Source organism: Pan paniscus, chromosome 1 (genome assembly GCF_029289425.2).
Source record: "Pan paniscus chromosome 1, NHGRI_mPanPan1-v2.0_pri, whole genome shotgun sequence".
NCBI classification, from domain to species: domain Eukaryota; kingdom Metazoa; phylum Chordata; class Mammalia; order Primates; family Hominidae; genus Pan; species Pan paniscus.
Window position 1 is genome coordinate 134,899,255 of NC_073249.2, and position 18,231 is coordinate 134,917,485.

The window sequence follows — 18,231 nt, forward strand, 5'->3', positions numbered from 1 at the left end:
CTTTTCCCTTTAGCAATATCACCTCCATTTCTGTTATGACTTTTGTTCCAACTGAATCTAGTTGTAGCAAATTCAATCTCCTGGAATCAGCTTGATAAGCATAGGAGATCATAGTAGAGTCAACTGAAGGATGTACATTAACCAAAAGCTCTAAATTAACAACCAGGAGTGTAGACCTCGAATTCTGATCCTCAATTCAGCATATGATCAATATTTGGCACTAGCTCGATAAAGGTCTAATCAGAATCTGTGAGCAGAGGCAGATGTAGTTAAATCATAACCAATATTCGCAGTCTGTGATTTGGTTCCAAACTTAAAAGGCAGGTATAGATAGCCACATCTAAAAATATTTCAGAACTGGAGGGAAAACGTTAATAACAAGATATAAACAAAACCAGGCAAATTAGCTTGGCAAACAAAAATTCTGGTTAAAAAAAGAAACTAAACTTATCATACCCACTGATAATTTAAGAGTGGAAAAATGAGCATTTTTCCACTGTTAAACTAGTTTAATTACAGGCAGATGTTTTTCTACTATATTAAGATTTTTCTGTATCCATTTTTCCTAATCCTTAAAGCTTAATGAGAAATCATTTATTCTGTAAAGAAATACAGCATATATAGCCACAGTCTAAATATGCTTAAAACCGGAAAGTTATGTCAGTTAAAAAAAAAATCTTACACTGTTACATCATTACTCTATGGTAATTCAACTGATGCTGGGATGTGCCTTCATCCAAAAGCATGGCACTCACTGCTCAGAGGTTGAATGCTAACATTGCCCAAAATGAAGCAGTAACAGCAAAGACTCCATAAAACTCTATTTAATTGTGTACAAGCATTTAATTACTGCTCCAAATTAAAAACTGTACAGTAAGTGCAACTTTTAATATATAAATAGACAAGAAGCTGTGATGCCAGTGTCCATTTGGCACTGCAAATAGCGAAAATAAAGCGGTCTGCATGAGTGAAGTACGGATTGAGGAGAGGAGAAAAGGGAGGCCCAAGACACAGATTTCAGACAGTGACACAAAACTGTTGTACTGCTGGATGTTTCGTTTGAGGAGGTCTGAGCCTGGGCCAAGAGCACATTCAAATCTAGGCTGGTCCAGCTTAATGTACTTCAAGGGGCCATGTACAACCACTGTGGCAGCAGGAGGGTGATTCATCAGGAATGCAAATTCACCAAAATAATCAGAAGGCCCCAATCTTCCCACTTCAACAAACTCTTCATTTTCCGACCAACGTTGCAGCATAGCAGCTGGCCCCTCTAGAATAATAAGGAACTAATCCCCTGGTTCTCCCTGCACCACAATCTTCTGCCAATCTTCAAACTTGACTGGTTCCCATGTATCAGCTACCGTAAGGTGCTCTCACTTATCCAGAGACTCTAAAATAGACACTTTACTAAGGAATTCCTCATACATCTTCCACATTCTCAGTGTGCTTCCCATATGGATTCTTCTACAGCTGCCTTGGTTGATACACTACCATTTCACATTTGCCTTTGCTTTGACAGTGGCTACTCTAGGTGTTCCATAAATCAAAACAAATTCTCCAAAGCTCCCTCCTTCTTCAACACTGGTTGTTCATTCATCATTGACACAGACATCCCTCTCTCCTTGCTCAATCACCTAGAAGTTATCCCCTTCATCACCTTGCAGAATCACTGTCTCTCCAGTGATAAAGGAGACTGGAAACATGGCATCAAATATATCACTTCTCTCATTATCATCAAGATGTGAAATCAGCACATTCTTTTCAATGGCCTTGGCTGAAGACATTGCCTTATAATGGCTTTTGGTATAATCTTATAATCTTTTGGTATAAACTTTCTAACATATGATGTGGCATCTTCCTCCATGTAGACTTCAGTGCTGACGGTACCTTGTCACCTCTGATCTTTAACCACTGGGTTGGGTGGAGGAGGAGAGATTTCATTCTCCTGAATTCTGTACAAGTGCCTGCTTCCTGCAGATTGTGAATTTGTTTTGCCTCCTCCTTCTCCAGCTTCTCAAAGTGTTCCCTGAGGAATGCCATTAGTCCCTCGGGTTGAGCAGTACATAACTGCACAATAGAACCTTTGAGCAGTGCCTGAATGTTGTGCTTCTGGAGGTAGAGCTCACATTCTCAAAGGCTATGCTCCTCCTCTCTGGCAGCAGTGTCACCAGACGCCATGGTTCTCTGTCTCTCTCTGAGTGTCTCAGGTCCCCTCTATTCTTTCTTCTGCTCTTCACTCCCTCTCCACGTGGCTTTCATGAGCTTCCCTCTTCTCTCCTCTGCTCCTCTGTCCACCCTACTCTGCCTCCAACCTCCCTCAATGCCTCTCAAAGGCTCTTTAATTAACAACAATGGAAACTATGTCCATGAGTAAGAGGAATAAATCATTTACAAATGGAGAAACAAAGACCAAAGATGTTACTTTAAATCTTAAGGAAATATCAATAAGAGACTATAATTACTGTTTGTCAATTAAACATTTTTAAATAAAAAATACATTCCACAATATCTTAGAAAATAAAAATAAAAATAGGGACAACTCTAAATTAAAAATATTTTTAAATTTTAAAAAAAGAGCTTACAATTCTAAAGGTCCTGAGTTCTAGTTCAAAACTCACCATAATTATGTTCAAGAAAGGATATATCTTAGGTTTGAAAAAATGACAAGAAAGATATTTTCTTTTGAATTACCATTCTATCTTCTCAAATAAAATGCTAATTAATTCATTCTTTAAAAATAAATTTAAAACATATAGAGAGAGACAGAGTCTTACTATGTTGCTCTAGCTAATCTCAAACACCTGGGCTCCAGTGACCCTCCTGTCCTAGCCTCTCAAAGTGCTGAGATTACAAGTGTTGTATCACTGCGCTCACCCTCACTCTTTCTTTTTCTTTTACTACAGACAGAGTCTCTTGCTCTTTCACCCAGCCTGGAGTGCAGTAGCACAATCATAGCCCACTGCAGCCTCAAACTCCTGGCTAGCCTCATCTTTAATCCAACAGATATTCTATTCTGTGCTCCGCATTATTCTAAGTGCTGGGAGTACAGCAGTAAATGAGATACACGGAACAATACTATATTCCAATGAAGGGTGGAGGACAGGCAGAAGAGAAAGACACTTCTGGAATGGCTTCCTAGGTTGTCTCAGATCAACCCTCCTGCTGAAAGCAGCTTAGGAAAGATGGACAAAATATATACATTTAAGAAAAGAAGCAAAAAAAGGAAAGCATGCTTTCAAGGCATCAGAACACTGCCACAGTGATTAGAAAAGTTACACAAGTTATGAGAGATAAGACAAAAGAAGAGACCCAAGTATTTGAGGTAACTTTTTCCATTGAGGCAATTGCCAAATCTGATAGCAAAAGCAACAGCTGGAAGGCTGATAAGCTGAGTATAGCTTCTGGCAATCTTCACACAAATTGGAACTTGGGGACCATCAAAGAGGAGGGGTTTTAGTAGATAACCCAGGATTTCAGTTGGATCCCGAAGGGCCACATTATAAACAGAAGAGTGAACAGGAAATAGACAAGCCCTTATTAGACTTGAAAGCCAGTTTTGAATTATCTCGGTTCCTGACTGGAACAAAGTGATCAGCATCTAGTCTGCCAGCCAGACAAAAGCAAAAGGAAATCCTGTCTGCATTAAAATATCACCTTGAGTGTCAAATTATTTCTACAAATTTTCAACAGAATGTTTAGTAGTCACCCAAAGATGATTTAGTGTAATAATGAACAACTAGAACATAAAAGAAAAAATTTCCATTTACACTAGTATCAAAAAAGGTCAAATACATAGCAACAAATGTAACAAAATGTGTAAGACCTCTACACTAAAAACCATAAAACACTGCTAGGATAAATTTTAAAAGACCTAATGGAGAGTGAAAATATGCTCATGGATCTGAAACTTGAAACTGTTAATATGTCCATTCTTCCTAAATTAGTTTCTAGATTTACCACAATCCCAATCAAGCATTTTTAGTAGCAATAGATGAGTTGATTCTAAAATGTCTACGAAAATGCAAAGGACCCCTAATTGCCAAAGAAACCATCAACAGAAGAATAAAGGTGGAAAACGTGATTTCAGGCAACATGATGTCACTTACTATAAAGCAGCAATAATCAAAATAATGTGGTATTGACATAAGGGTGGACATATAAATCACTGGAACAGAATTGAGAGTCCAAAAATAGATCCACATACATATGGCCAATTGCTTTTCATGAGGGCGTTAAGATAATTCAATGGGGGAAAAGACAGTCTTATCATCAAAAGGTACTGGAACAACAGGATATTTGTAGAAAAAAAATTAAACTTGACACTTGCCTCACACCATATACAAAAACTTAAATCTAGAATACATAGAGAACCATAATAACACAACCCAATTAAAATATGGGCAAGAACAACAAAAAATATCAGGTAAGAATCACTTGTTAGAAACAGTTTTACTTCAAAGCTAAAGTTTATGGCTAGTTATAAAAAATGACATCCCTGGCCAGGCGTGGTGGCTCACGCTTGTAATCCCAACAGTTTGGGAGGCCAAGGCAGGAAGATCACTTGAGGTCAAGAGTTCAAGACCAGCCTGGCCAACATGGCAAAACCCAGTCTCTACTACAAGTACAAAAATTAGCCAGGCATGGTGGCACACGCCTGTAACCCCGCTACTCAGCAGGCTGAGGCACAAGAATCTCTTGAACCTGAGGGGTGCAGGCTTGTAGTGAGCCGAGATCATGCCACTGCACTCCAGCCTGGGCTACAGAGTGAGACTCTGTCTAAAAAAAGAACAAAACAAACAAAAAAGGCCAGGCGCGGTGGCTCACGCCTGTAATCCCAGCACTTTGGGAGGCCAAGGTGGGCAGATCACGAGGTCAAGAGATCAAGACCATCCTGGCCAACATGGTGAAATCCCGTCTCTACTAAAAATATAAAAATTGGCTGGGCGTGGTGGCACAAACCTGTAGTCCCAGCTACTCAGGAGGCTGAGGCAGGAGAATCGTTTGAACGTGGGAAGCGGAGGTTGCAGTGAGCCGAGATTGCACCACTGCACTCCAGCCTGGCGACAGAGCAAGACTCCGTCTCAAAAAATAATAATAATAATAATAATAGCTAAATACTGGAAACAACCAATATTCCATCAACAGGAGAATGAATAAACAAATTGCGGTATAGCTATACAATCCAATACTATGCAGCAATAAAAATTGAATGAATCACTGATACACATAATATGCAAGGATGAAGCTCAAAAACATTACACTGAACAAAAGAGGCCAGACACAACAGTATGTCTGAGTCCATTTACATGAAATTCTAGGAAAGGTAGAATATCCTACAGTGTAGAGAACACAATAATAAGAAAACAAACAACCTGATTTAAAAATAGGGAAACCAAGAGTAGTAGTGTGTGCCTGTAGTCCCAACTACTTGGGAGGCTGAGGCGGGAGGATCCCTTAAGCCCAGGAGCTCAAGACCAGCCTGGGTAACACAGCAAGACTCTGTCTCAAAAAAATAAAAAATAAAAAAATAAATGGGCAAAAGATATAAACAGAAAACTAACCAAAGAGGTATACAGATGGCAAATAAGCACATGAAAATCATTTGTTGCCTGTGGCTGGTGTAGGGATAGGTACTGAAGGTAAATGGGCACAAGGGGACTTTTTAGTTGACGAAAATTCACTATATTTTGCTTACAGTGGAAGTTAAACAGGTTTATACATTAGTCAAAATTCATCGAACTGGACTTTAAGTTGTGTGCATTTGTTTGTGTATGCATTCTAACTCAATATACTTAACTATAAAAAAGAATGAAAACAAAATTTACTCAAGAAAGAAAGTAACAGGCCAAGATAACTTCCCTAATGAATTCTAATAAATATTTAAGGACGACATAAGTTTTAAAAAAAAATCAATCTTACTCAAACTAAAGCATAAAAAAGAGGAAATACTTCACAGTTCATTTTATAAAGTCAACATAACTTTGAGGCCTAAACCTGACAAGGACATTACAAAAAAGTAAAATTACAGGCCAATCTGTCTCATGAACATAGATGTAAAATTCCTAAACAAAATATTAGCAAACTGAATTCAGCACAAAATAGAATGAATAAAACATCACAACCAAACCGAAATTATTTCAGGAATGTAAAATTATTTTTTCATTCAAAAATTAAGCAATATAATTTAGCACATTAACAAAAGAATGGAGAAAAATCATGTGATCATCAAAATCAATGCAGGAAAGCATTTGACAAAATTCAACACCAATTTAGGATTTTAAAAATTTAGGCAATTTTGGCCAGGCGCAGTGGCTCATACCTGTAATCCCAGCACTCTGGGGGAGGCTGAGGCGGGCAGATCACATGAGGCCAGGAGTTTGAGACCAGCCTGGCCAATGTGGCAAAACCCTGTCTCTACTAAAAATACAAAAATTAGCCATGCTTGGTGGTGCACGTCTATAATCCCAGTTACTTGGGAGGCTGAGGCATAAGAATCGCTTGAACCTGGGAGGTGCAGGTAGGAGTGAGCTGAGATCCTGCCACTAAATCTCAGAAAGCTATTTTGTAAATACTGACAAGGTGATTCCAAAATTTACAGTCATGTGCTACATAACAATGTTTGGGTCAAGAGACCACTCACATATGAAGATGGTCCCATAAGATTATAATGAAGCTGAAAAATTCCTGCAACCTAGGGATGTCATAGCTGACAGAAGGTCAAGTGCAAAGCATTACTCACATGTTTGTGGAGGTGCTGGTATAAATAAACCTACTGTGCTGCAAGCTGTATAAAAGTCTAGCATATACAATTATGTACAGTACATACTTGATAATAAACAACTACGTTACTGGCTTATTATTTTATTGTACTACATTTTATATTGTTATTTTAGAGTACTCCTACTTACATATAAAAAAAAGTTAACTGTTAAATAGCCTCAGGCAGGTCTTTCAGGAGGTATTCCAGAAGAAGGCATGTTAGGAGATAACAGCTCCATGTCCGTTACTGCCCCGAAGACCTTCCAGTGGGACATGATGTGGAGGCGGAAGGGATTGATACTGATAATCCTGGCTCTGTGTAGGCCTAGTAAGTAATGTGTTTGCTTCTGTCTCAATTTTTAACAAAAGTTTAAAAACTTAAAAATATTTTTTAACAGAAAAAAGCGTATAGGCCAGGCGCGGTGGCTCACGCCTGTAATCCTAGCACTTTTGAAGGCCGAGGCGGGTGGATCACTTGAGATCAGGAGTTCAAGTTAGAGATGGTGAAACCCCATCTCCACTAAAATACAAAAAATTAGCCGGGCGTGGTGGTGCATGCCTGCAATCCCAGCTACTCGAGAGGCTGAGGCAGGCGAATTGCTTGAACCCAGGAGGTAGAGGTTGCAGCGAGCCAAGATAGCGCCATTGCACTCCAGCCTGGGCAATAGAGTGAGACTCCGTCTCAAAAAAAAAAAAAAAAAAGAAAAGAAAAGGGCCGGGTGCGGTGGCTTACGCCTGTAATCCCTCGGGCAGATCATGAGGTCGGGAAATCGAGATCACGGTGAAACCCCATCTCTACTAAAAATACAAAAAAAATTCGGTGGCAGGCACCTGTAGTCCCAGCTACTCGGGATGCTGAGGCAGGAGAATGGCGTGAACCCGGAAGGCGGAGCTTGCAGTGAGCCAAGATCGCGCCACTGCACTCCAGCCTGGGCAACAGAGCGAGACTCCGTCTCAAAAAAACAAAGAAAAAAGAAAAGAAAAGAAAAGAGCTTATAGAATAAGGATACAAAGTAAAAAGCCAGATGTGGCGGCTCACACCTGCAAACCTAGCACTTGGGGAGATTGAGGCAGGAGGACTGTTTGAGCCCAGGCGTGTGAAACTGGCCTGGCCAACGCAGGAAGAACTTGTCTCTACAAAAAATACAAAAATTAGCTGGGTGTGGTGGCGTGCACCTGTGGTCCCAGCTACTCAAGAGGCTGAGGTGGGAGGATCACTGGAGCTAGAGAGGTCAAGGCTGCAGTGACCCATGATCGCGTCACTGTACTCCAGCCTGGATGACAGAGCAAGACCCTGTCTCAAAAAAAAAAAAAAAAAAAGAAAAAAAGAAAAAAATTTGTACAGCTATACATGTTTGTGATTAAGCTAAGTGTGATTACAAAAGACTAAAAAGTTTCAAAAAATTAAAAAGTTTATAAAATGAAAAGTTACAATAAGCCAAGGTTAATTATTGAAGATAGTTTTTTAAAATAAATTTCGTGTGTATCCTTAGTATTTATAAAGTCTACAGTAGTGTACAGTAATGAACTGAGCCTTCACATTCACCCACCACTCACTCAATGACTCACCGAAAGCAACTTCCAGTCCTGCAAGTTCTATTCACAGTAAGTGCCCCATGTAGATAGGTGTATCGTTTGTCTTTTCACACCAGATACATCTTTCAGTGCCAGAAAGTAAGAAAATGCTCAACACACACACACATACAGACACACACACACTGAGGGAGTAAAAGGGACACAAGAGCCACCTGAAAGAGCTCCCACAGCTAAAGTTGTAACAAATAGAGCAAAAAAAAAAAAAAAAAAAAGAAAGAAAGAAAAGCCAAATTATAAGCTAAAGTACAAAATAAGTATCTATGAGTCTACACTGATATATGTAAGTGATTGAATAAATTAATATGTAGAGGAGAAGAGGTAAGTTTTTTGTGCAGAAGAATTCCAAATAATTTATGTGGATAATACCCCTGGTTCAAGGAGGTAGAACATTACTTTCTATCACTTAAATATGGGCTACACACAGTGACTTCCTTCCAGAGAGCAGAGTCTGGAAATGGGAAGTGAGGAGAGGAGTAACTTATAGTGGAGAAACCAGATGAAAACAAGGTCATCATCAAGGTTAACATAAACAGTGATGTCATGTTGATCACATGTACCTTTAATATGATATAATGAAAATGGCCCTTTATCTTTGTGGTCTTCCTGTCCCAAACCCATAATCCATGAAATTGTGAGAAAAACATCAGATAAACTCCATTTAAGGGAATTTCTATAAAATACCTGACCAGTACTCCTCAAACTGGAATGTCATCAAAAAAAAAAAAGTCTGAAAAACTGTTACAGCCAAGAGGAGCCTAAGGAGACAGGACAACTAAGCATAATGTGAGATCGGGGATTGATTCCTCAAATACAAAAGGACACTAGGTAAAAACCAAGGAAATCTGAATATACTACAGACTTTAGTTAATAACAATGTATTGATATTGACTCAATTGTAACAAATGTACTATAAGATGTTAATAATGAGGAACTAGGTGTGGGGGTATACGAGAATACTGTACTCTCTTAATTTGTCCGTAAATCTGGAACTGTTCTAAAAAATAAGGCCAACTAAGAAAAAATTAGGATTCTGCTTCTACCCATAAGTACAGGACTTCCCTACCTTCCATTTAATAATTAGAAAATTGGACAAAATATGACCATGGAAAAAGGCAGTACAGGACTCTGATCCACAAGAGAAGAAAAACAAATGAAGTAAGCTCTACAATCACAATGCTTTTCTTCCTAGAAGCAGTTTCTAGTCAATGCACAGGAAGGACAAACGAGCAGAGCCTTGTGGCTTAGCTGAGCTGAGGAGATGATATAGGAGACCCAAGAAGCTGAGTCAGCTGAAATTTGTGGAGTGCAGTAATATAGAAGAGGGAGTCATGAAGAACTGCAGAAATCGGAGTAGATACTCCCTCCCTTGAGCTTTGGCTGAATATAATTTGAGTGTGCATAAGGTAAAACTACACAAAGCCTGGCAAAGAATAAAAGCCAGGAAGCTATATGGCTGACAGATATTCAAGTTCCTTCCGGCCAGAACTGAATACTTGGGGCACTAAGAAAAGATCCCAGAAACCTCAGTAGAAAGGCTTTACAACATTTAGAGCAAAGGCTATCCTAGATGCACCCTAACAAAATTTAAAAAGAAGCTTCATAAACATGAAGCTGATCCACAATAACTTAAATGCCTGCTAAAAAAAAAAACCTTTAATAATCTTTTTCAAGAAAAACAATAAAGTTCAAACATTCAAAAACATAATATTTATAATGTCTGGCATTTGATTAAAAACTTATTAGGTAATGTGAAGCAGCAGCAAAATGTGAACATTAAAAGAGGGAAAAAATCAGTCAATATTATCAGACCCAGAAATGACAAGAGAAGATGGAATTAACAGACAAAGCATTTTAGGGCTGAGTATGGTAGGTCACACCTGTAATCCCAGCAATTTGGGAGGCTGAGGCAGAAGGATTCCCTTCTGCCAGGAGTTCAAGACCAGCCTGAGCAATAATGCGAGAACCCATCTCTATAAAAAATTTTTTAAATTAGCTGAGTATGATGGCAAATGCCTGCAGTCCCAGCTACTCAGGAGGCTGAGGCCAGAGGATCACTTGAGCCTAGCAGTTCAAGGTTACAGAAGCTATGATCGTATCACTGCACTCCAGCCTGGGCAACAGAGAGTGATCCAAAAAAAAAAAAAAAAAAAAAAAAAGTACAATGGTAGACTTACACTCAAACATATTAATAACTACATTATTACAAATAGTCAAATAGTCTACTCCAATTAAAAGGAGATTATGAGACTGGATAACAAAAGCAAGACATAACTATTTGCTATCTAAAAGAAATTAATTTTAAATCCATTTTAAATATAAAGACAAAGTTTGGAAGTTAAAGGATATAAAAAGAATACCACATAAACACTAATCATAAGAAAGCTGGAGTGGTGATATTAACCAAAGTAAACTTCACAACAAGTGACATTACCTGGGGTAAAAAGCAACATTTCATAATAAAAAGGACTCAATTCATTATGAAGAAATAACAATCCCAAATGTGTATGTAACAAATAATAGAGCTCCAAAATACATGAAGGAAAAACTGACAGAATTAAAAGGAGAAACAAATTTATAATGATACTTGGAGACTTCAATACTCCATCAGTAATTAATAGGATAGGTAGACAAAAATTCAGCTAAGGTTACATAAAACTTGAGCAACACTATCAACCAATTTTTTCATTTATAGAACACTCCACCACAGGACAACAGAACACATATTCTTTTTAAGAACATGTGGAACATTCACTAACACAGACCATATTCTGGGCCATCGAAAAGTCTCAATAAATTTAAGCAAAACTAAAATAATATAAAATATGTTCTATGACCACCATGGAATTAAACTAGAAATCAATAATGGAGAATTATCTGGAAAATTCCCAAACAGTTGAAATTAAACATACTTCTAGACAACCCATGGGTAAAGAAGAAATCAAAAGGAAAATTAGAAAATACATTTATTTGAGTGAAAATACAATATATCAAAATTTGTAGGCTACAGCTAAGCAGTGCTTAGGAAATGTTTAGCTTTTAAATGCTTATTGTAGAAAAGGAAAAACGTTTCATATTAATGATCTAGAATTCCATCTTAAGAAAGTATAAATGGCAGCATAAATTAAACCTAAAGTAAGCAAAAGGAAGAGAAAAAGTGACAGAACCTTGCCATCTGCTCCTTCCGTTCTTGGGCAGCACCAGTCATGTCCCTGAGACATCATGGTAAAAGTGAAGCCCAGAGTAAATGGAATTGGCCATATTGGGTGCCTGGTAATCAGGGCTGCTTTTAACTCTAGCAAAATAGATGCTGTTACCATCAATGACTCCTTCACTGACCTCAACTACATGGTCTACATGTTCCAGTATGATTCCACCCATGGCCAAGTTCCACGGCATCGTCAAGGCTGAAAACAGGAAGCTTGACATCAATGGAAATCCCATCACCATCTTCCAGGAGCGAGATCCCACCAAAATCACACAGGGTGATGCTGGTGCTGATTATGTTATGGAGTCCACTGGCATCTTCACTACCATGGAGAAGGCTGGGGCTCACTTAGAGGGTGGAGCCAAAAGGGTTATCATCTTTGTCCCTTCTGCTGATACCCCCATGTTTGTGATGGGCACGAACCATGAGAAGTATAAAAACCTCAAGATCATCAGCAACGTCTCCTGTACCACCAACTGCTTAGCTCCCTGGTCAAGATCATCCATAACAACTCTGGCATCATGGGAGGAATCAGGATCACAGTCCATGCCATCACTGCCATCTAGAAGACTGTGGATGGCCCCTCTGGGAAACTGTGGTGTGATGGCTATGGGGCTCTCCAGTACATCATCCCTGCATCTATCTACTGGTGCTGCCAAGGCTGTGGGCAAGGTCATCCCCAAGTCGAACAGGAAGCTCAATGGCGTGGCCTTTCATGTCCCCACTGCCAACATGTTAGTCATGAACCTGACCTGCTCTCTGGAGAAACCAGCCAAATATGATGACATCAAGGTGGTAAAGCAGCATCAGAGGGGACCTCAAGGGCATCTGGGGCTACAATAGCACCAGATTGTCTCCTCCAACTTTAACAGTGACACCCACTCTTCCACCTTCAGTGCTGGGGCTGGCATTGCCCTAATGACCACTTTGTCAAGCTCATTTCCCAGCATGACAATGAATTTGGCTACAGCAACAGGGTGGTGGGTTCCATGGTCCTCCAAAGAGTAAGAGCCCCTGGACCACCAGCCCCAGCAAGAGCATGAGAGGAAGAGAGAAGTGTTCAATTGTTGGGGAGTCCCTGCCACACTCAGTCCTCCAAACACACTGAGAATCTCCCCTCCTCACAGTTTGTACACCAGACCCCCTGAAGAAGGAGGGATCTCAGGGACCCTGACAATCAAATGAATATTTAATGCACTAAGTTTGCTATATAGTTTTTATTTTTCTATAAAAGAGGACAAAGATAGTGACCTCAGAGTATGATTGAACCTATTTGAACAGATAAAAAAAATTATGTGTGCTGCCGAAGCAAGCACAGAATAAAAAATTTTTAGTCTGTAATTCTTTCCTTAAAAATGGAAAGCCAGATTTTAAAAACTTTTTTAAATTATAGAAACAATATGTTTGTAATAAACTTCAATATAGAATTGGATAAAGTGAAAATTTTAAGTTCTCACCCTGCTTCTTCGTTTACTTCAATTCCATGACCTAGAAATAACCACTTTTAGCAGTTTATTGGATATCTGCCAGGACTTTTTTCCATGGCAGTCTTTTCTTTCACACTGTTGAATATCGATAGATAATCCATTTAATCCTCAGTACTTCATTCATTTCTTTATGAATCCCAATCTCAGCACCACAATACTTAGCAAATAATAAGTGTTTTTTTAACAATTATTTCTTACTTTATCTGACTATGCCTAGTGGTAAAGGTATATGAATATATAGCATGTCATGATTTATATGTGTAGCAGTCATGAGAATATACCCCTCTAATCTTTTTTTTTTTTTTTTTTGAGACGGAGTCTCACTCTGTCGTCCAGGCTGGAGTGCAGTGACGTGATCTCGGGTCACTGCAACCTCCGCCTCCTGGATTCAAGCGATTCTCCTGCCTTAGCCTCCTGAGTAACTGGGACTACAGGCACATGCCACCGCGCCTGGTTAATTTTTTGTATTTTTAGTAGAGACAGGGTTTCACTGAGTTAGCCAGGATGGTCTCAATCTCCTGACCTCGTGATCCGCCCACCTCGGCCTCCCAAAGTGCTGGGATTACAGGCGTGAGCCACCGCACTGGGCCTACCCCTCTAATCTTTGACTGCATAATGACTGATAGCTTCAGCTACAGCACTCGGAAATTTATTCCACCTAGGTCACAAGGCCATCTCACCAGAAGCTACTTCCTGACAATGACTGAAGCCAGCAAGGACAATAAGGCAGGTCTAGCCCTAGAAAACAGGCGCTTCTCTGATGGGTGCCTTTGGCATGGGAACTTTCCAATAATGGCCTTGCCCAACTTTTCTTGGAACTCCACTGCAGTCTAAGATGCTTCTATCTAACTTCCTTCTCTTTCTCCTTCACTCAGAGTCAAATCAGCGTTGTAGTCTAGCAGCTCTGTTTTCTCTGGCTTTCTCCCTATGTTCTCTCACATACATTTAGCCTAATACATTTCTTGAAAGTCTAATCCCATCTTTGTGTCTACTTCTCAGAAGACTTGAACACAGCATGTCAGCCATTTCCATTTTAGTAAAATTAGAAGCATCTGAGGCTTAAACAATTACTCTGACCTTAAAACAGAAACTTAGAAAACATTCCTACTTAATTAGGACACATGCCTCAGGTTTAAAAATAATGCTGTAGATGGTATGGTGTATTAAAAATCTTCGCCAAATTTGTTATTTTCCAACATGCCAAAAACTATTTTCTCCTTTTGATTAAGTTTAATTTCAACTGTTAATGCTGCTTCTGGCTCTATCAAGATGCCCTAATTTCCGCCTTGCTGCTGCTTTAGTACACTGCTATTCAATACTTCCTAATGTTAGCTGAACTAGATTCACTACTCCAGGCAGAATAATGGCCTGGATTATGCAGAGAAGCTCTAGAGAAGGAAATTTTAGTAGGACTAATTTTTAAAGTATTCTTGCTCTAAGAATGTATTTATTTATTTATTTGCTTTAATTCCACATAACTGAGTAAGGATTAAATCCAGAGTGGTGAATCTAAATTTTTGGAGTAATCACTATTGTCCATGTCACTTCTTATCAAATACTTTAGAGAACATAACTTTGTAAGAGCAAAGTTAACCTTCTCTTGAGAATTTTGTGACATCCATTGACTATAGCTTTCATAGGACTGGCCTTTCTGAAGTTAAGTGCCATGGATACTCAATTATCCAACAAAATTTGGACTAATAGTTGTTTAGTTAATTGAAAAAAATGAGGAATTAAAGAAGCTATTTTTGTATACTATAATTTTACTCTAACTTAAGAAGAAATATGCATTTAATTCACAAATCTTTTATCATAAGGCCCATCTTTTTTTTAACATGGGTTTGCTGATATAAGCCTCATTTTCACAAAAACAATACATATATACACTATGATACCTAGTTTGATTTTAATTTTTTTTGAGACAGGGTCTTGTTCTGTTCCCAAGGCTGGAATGCAATGGCACTCACTGGCTCATTGCAACCTCAAACACCTAGGCTCAAATGATCCTCCCACCTCAGCCTCCCGATTAGCTGAGACTACAGGTGCACACCACCATGCCCAGCTAAATTTTTTTGTAGAGATGGGGTCTTGCTTTGTTGCTTAGGCTGGTCTCAAACTCCCTGGTTCAAGTGATCCTCTCATCTCAGCCTCCCAGAGTGCTGGGATAACAGATGTGAATCACTGCACCTGTTCACAACAGCAATTTTTTAAGTGCCTTTCCCTTATTTAATCCTTCCAAAGCACTCATCCGAGTTTTCACTGGAACAATAACTTTTCTCTTTCATATTTTATGTATCATTGACTTATATTCATTGTCATCAAAATAATAAATTCAAATGGCATACGCAGGTTTGGGAACAAACCCAAGTGACTCTTGAAAGGCATTTTAGACTTGCAGGTCCCTGTGGCATTACTTGTCTCTGCTTTTTTGTTGCCTCATACAAAAAACAGGCCACTTAACCACATTTAGGCCATAGTTTGCCCCCTGATATAAGACAAGCTAGAACAGGCAACATATGTGCCAGTCTTACAGATATCTATTACATACTTATAGCAACTAACATTTACTTTTGAAAGCTTACAATGTGCCAGGTACTATGCGAAGTGCTTCATGTGCATTATCTGATTCAATCTTCACAGCCATCCCATGCTATAATTTCTACTACTATTCCTTTTACAGATAAAAATATTGAAACTTGGAGAGATTAAGTAACTTTTCAACAATTAATAAGTGGTAGAATTTTAAAAATAAGCGGTGGGATCATAATCTAAACACAAAAAGACCAACTTCTCAATTACTAAATCATACCACTTCTGAAAAAACTTTTAGCTTTTTCAAGGACATACAAAACAATGATCTTCGGACACAGTGCCAATTTACTAAATATTCAGAGAGATATTAAAGGAAGATTTGACATCTTAACCAAATGAATGAATGTCTAATGGTATATTATCAGGCATTGATAAGAAAGGTATTCTGGAAGATATACCAGATTTTGAGTGTCACAAAGCTCAAGTTAGAAATGATGGGGCCGGGTGCAGTGGCTCACACCTGTAATCCTAGCACTTTGGGAGGCTGAGGTGGGCAGACTACTTGAGGTCAGGAGTTTGAGACCAGCCTGGCCAACATGGTGAAACCCTGTCTCTACTAAAAAGCACAAAAATGAGCCAAGCGTGGTGGTGTGCGCCTGTAATCCCAGCTACTCGGGAGGGTGAGACGTGAGAATCCCTTGAACCCGGGGGACAGAGGTTGCAGTGAGCTGAGATTACGCCACTGCACTCCAGCCTCGGCAAAAGAGCAAGACTTTGTCTCAGGAAAAAAAAAAAAAAGGAATGACTGCTCTGCTTTTTCAACGAGGCAGCATAAGAGAATTTTAATTATGGAACATAGAAGTGCAACAAATTATCTTAAAAATATAACATTCAACTTCTTTCATAAAACATTAAAATAATAAATTACATTAAAAAATGGGAAGTCAGCAGCCAGGTGCGGTAGCTCACGACTGTAATCCCAGCACTTTGGGAGGCCGAGGTGGGCGGATCACAAGGTCAGGAGATCGAGACCATCCTGGCAAACACAGTGAAACCCTGTCTCTACTAAAAAATACAAAAAATTAGCCAGGCGTGGTGGCAGATGCCTGTAGTCCCAGGTACTTGGGAGGCTGAGGCAGGAGAATGGTGTGAACCCAGGAGGTGGAGCTTGCAGTGAGCCGAGATCCCAGATGGTATTCATATGGCAATTGAGAGCATTTCAGGCAGGAAGATAATGTTACAGAGGTCCACAACAAGGGGTAATGTGCAGTAGCATCCCAGGATACAATATTCAGAAAAGTAGTAACATAACTAATGGAATCCATGAAGGCTAATCAGGTAGTAAGCCCAATGAGTGCTCAGTAACAACTGTAATTTAATTCTCACAGTCACATTATGAGATGGAGACTGTTATAATCCCCATCTCTGATAAGGATGCTGAAACGCAGAATGAATGGTTAAGTGACTTACTCAAATTCACACAGCTAATAATGGTGGACATGGAATTAAAACGCATGCAGATTGTCCCCACAGTCCACACACTCTTAACCACTCTGTTAGAAACGATTTCTTTGGCTTAGTTGTGCCACCACAAGCAAGTGAATGGCATCAGACTGTCTTTCAGCATAGGAAGTGTTCCGGGGATTGGGCTGAGGATCATGGTAAAGAATGGACAGAGCAACTGGAGAGACTACCTTGGAAGACCTGTGTTATGAGGGGTGTTACTGAGGAAGTAACTTGACCATGAAATATTAGCTTAATAGAAGACCATACCGATTTGGACACATTAAACTAGCAAACTAAGGTTTTAAAAATGTTGATACCTAAACTGAATAAAATTCCAGTCATAAATCCTGGTCCTTTGTAAGTACTTGTATTGATCTTTAATATATAAGTATGTATAATTAAAAAATTAAAGCAGCCATATTACAAAAGGATTTTTAGCCACACCACTAGAAGAATGCTGACAATGATCATCTAGAACAAGAAGTAATTAAGAAAGTTCCAATGTTGGGCTTTAGATGAATATGTATTCTCTGAACTACTGACACAATACTCCTTAAACTACATAATAAAATTAATATGTACTATAAACAGAAAGATGTTTGAGTCTGGACTAGGAAGGTAACCTTATAATTTAAAATTGGCTATTCTAACTTACATAAGGGCAAGAAAAAAGTAGGAAAACTTATTGTCTTTCTAGTTAATATGAATTTCTTTTTTACTGCTAGGTGAACAAAATAAACCAGAAATGTGAGCAAGAGCTGTCCTAGAATACAAACCTAATATTCTAGGTCCAGCTCCTAAAACACAGTCCTGTTAGTTCATTGTCAGGCAGCACACAGGGAGAGGCCAAATATAGGCACTGTTTGAGGACATATTGGAAATGGTCACAGGGTCCTGCCTTCCCTGTATGACAGCAATAGCTATAGGGCTCTATAACTTTGGTAGGATGCCCACATGGTCTCATGAAAAACCTGGACACAAAATAAAATTAATTTTTAAAATACAATTGTGTTGGTAAAAAAAAAAGAAAAGAAAAGAAAACAAGACAGAGAGACACACACCTACACCCACACCATGATTTAGGAAATATACCCATGATATGGAAAATATAATGATCAATCTAGATTATATTCTGAATTTTGCAAC

At 39.0% G+C, this 18,231-nt stretch overlaps 1 protein-coding gene and 2 pseudogenes across 3 annotated transcripts in view; 1 reads left to right on the plus strand and 2 right to left on the minus strand.

Annotated features, from left to right (window-relative positions):
* The window catches only part of BTBD8 (BTB domain containing 8), a 103,412-nt gene that overhangs the window by 56,381 nt on the left and 28,800 nt on the right, over positions 1-18,231 (minus strand). The gene's annotated exons all lie outside the window — the stretch shown is intronic.
* Positions 843-10,785, minus strand: LOC103784427 (cAMP-dependent protein kinase type I-alpha regulatory subunit-like; annotated as a pseudogene).
* On the plus strand, positions 11,325-12,763 carry LOC117974681 (glyceraldehyde-3-phosphate dehydrogenase-like; annotated as a pseudogene).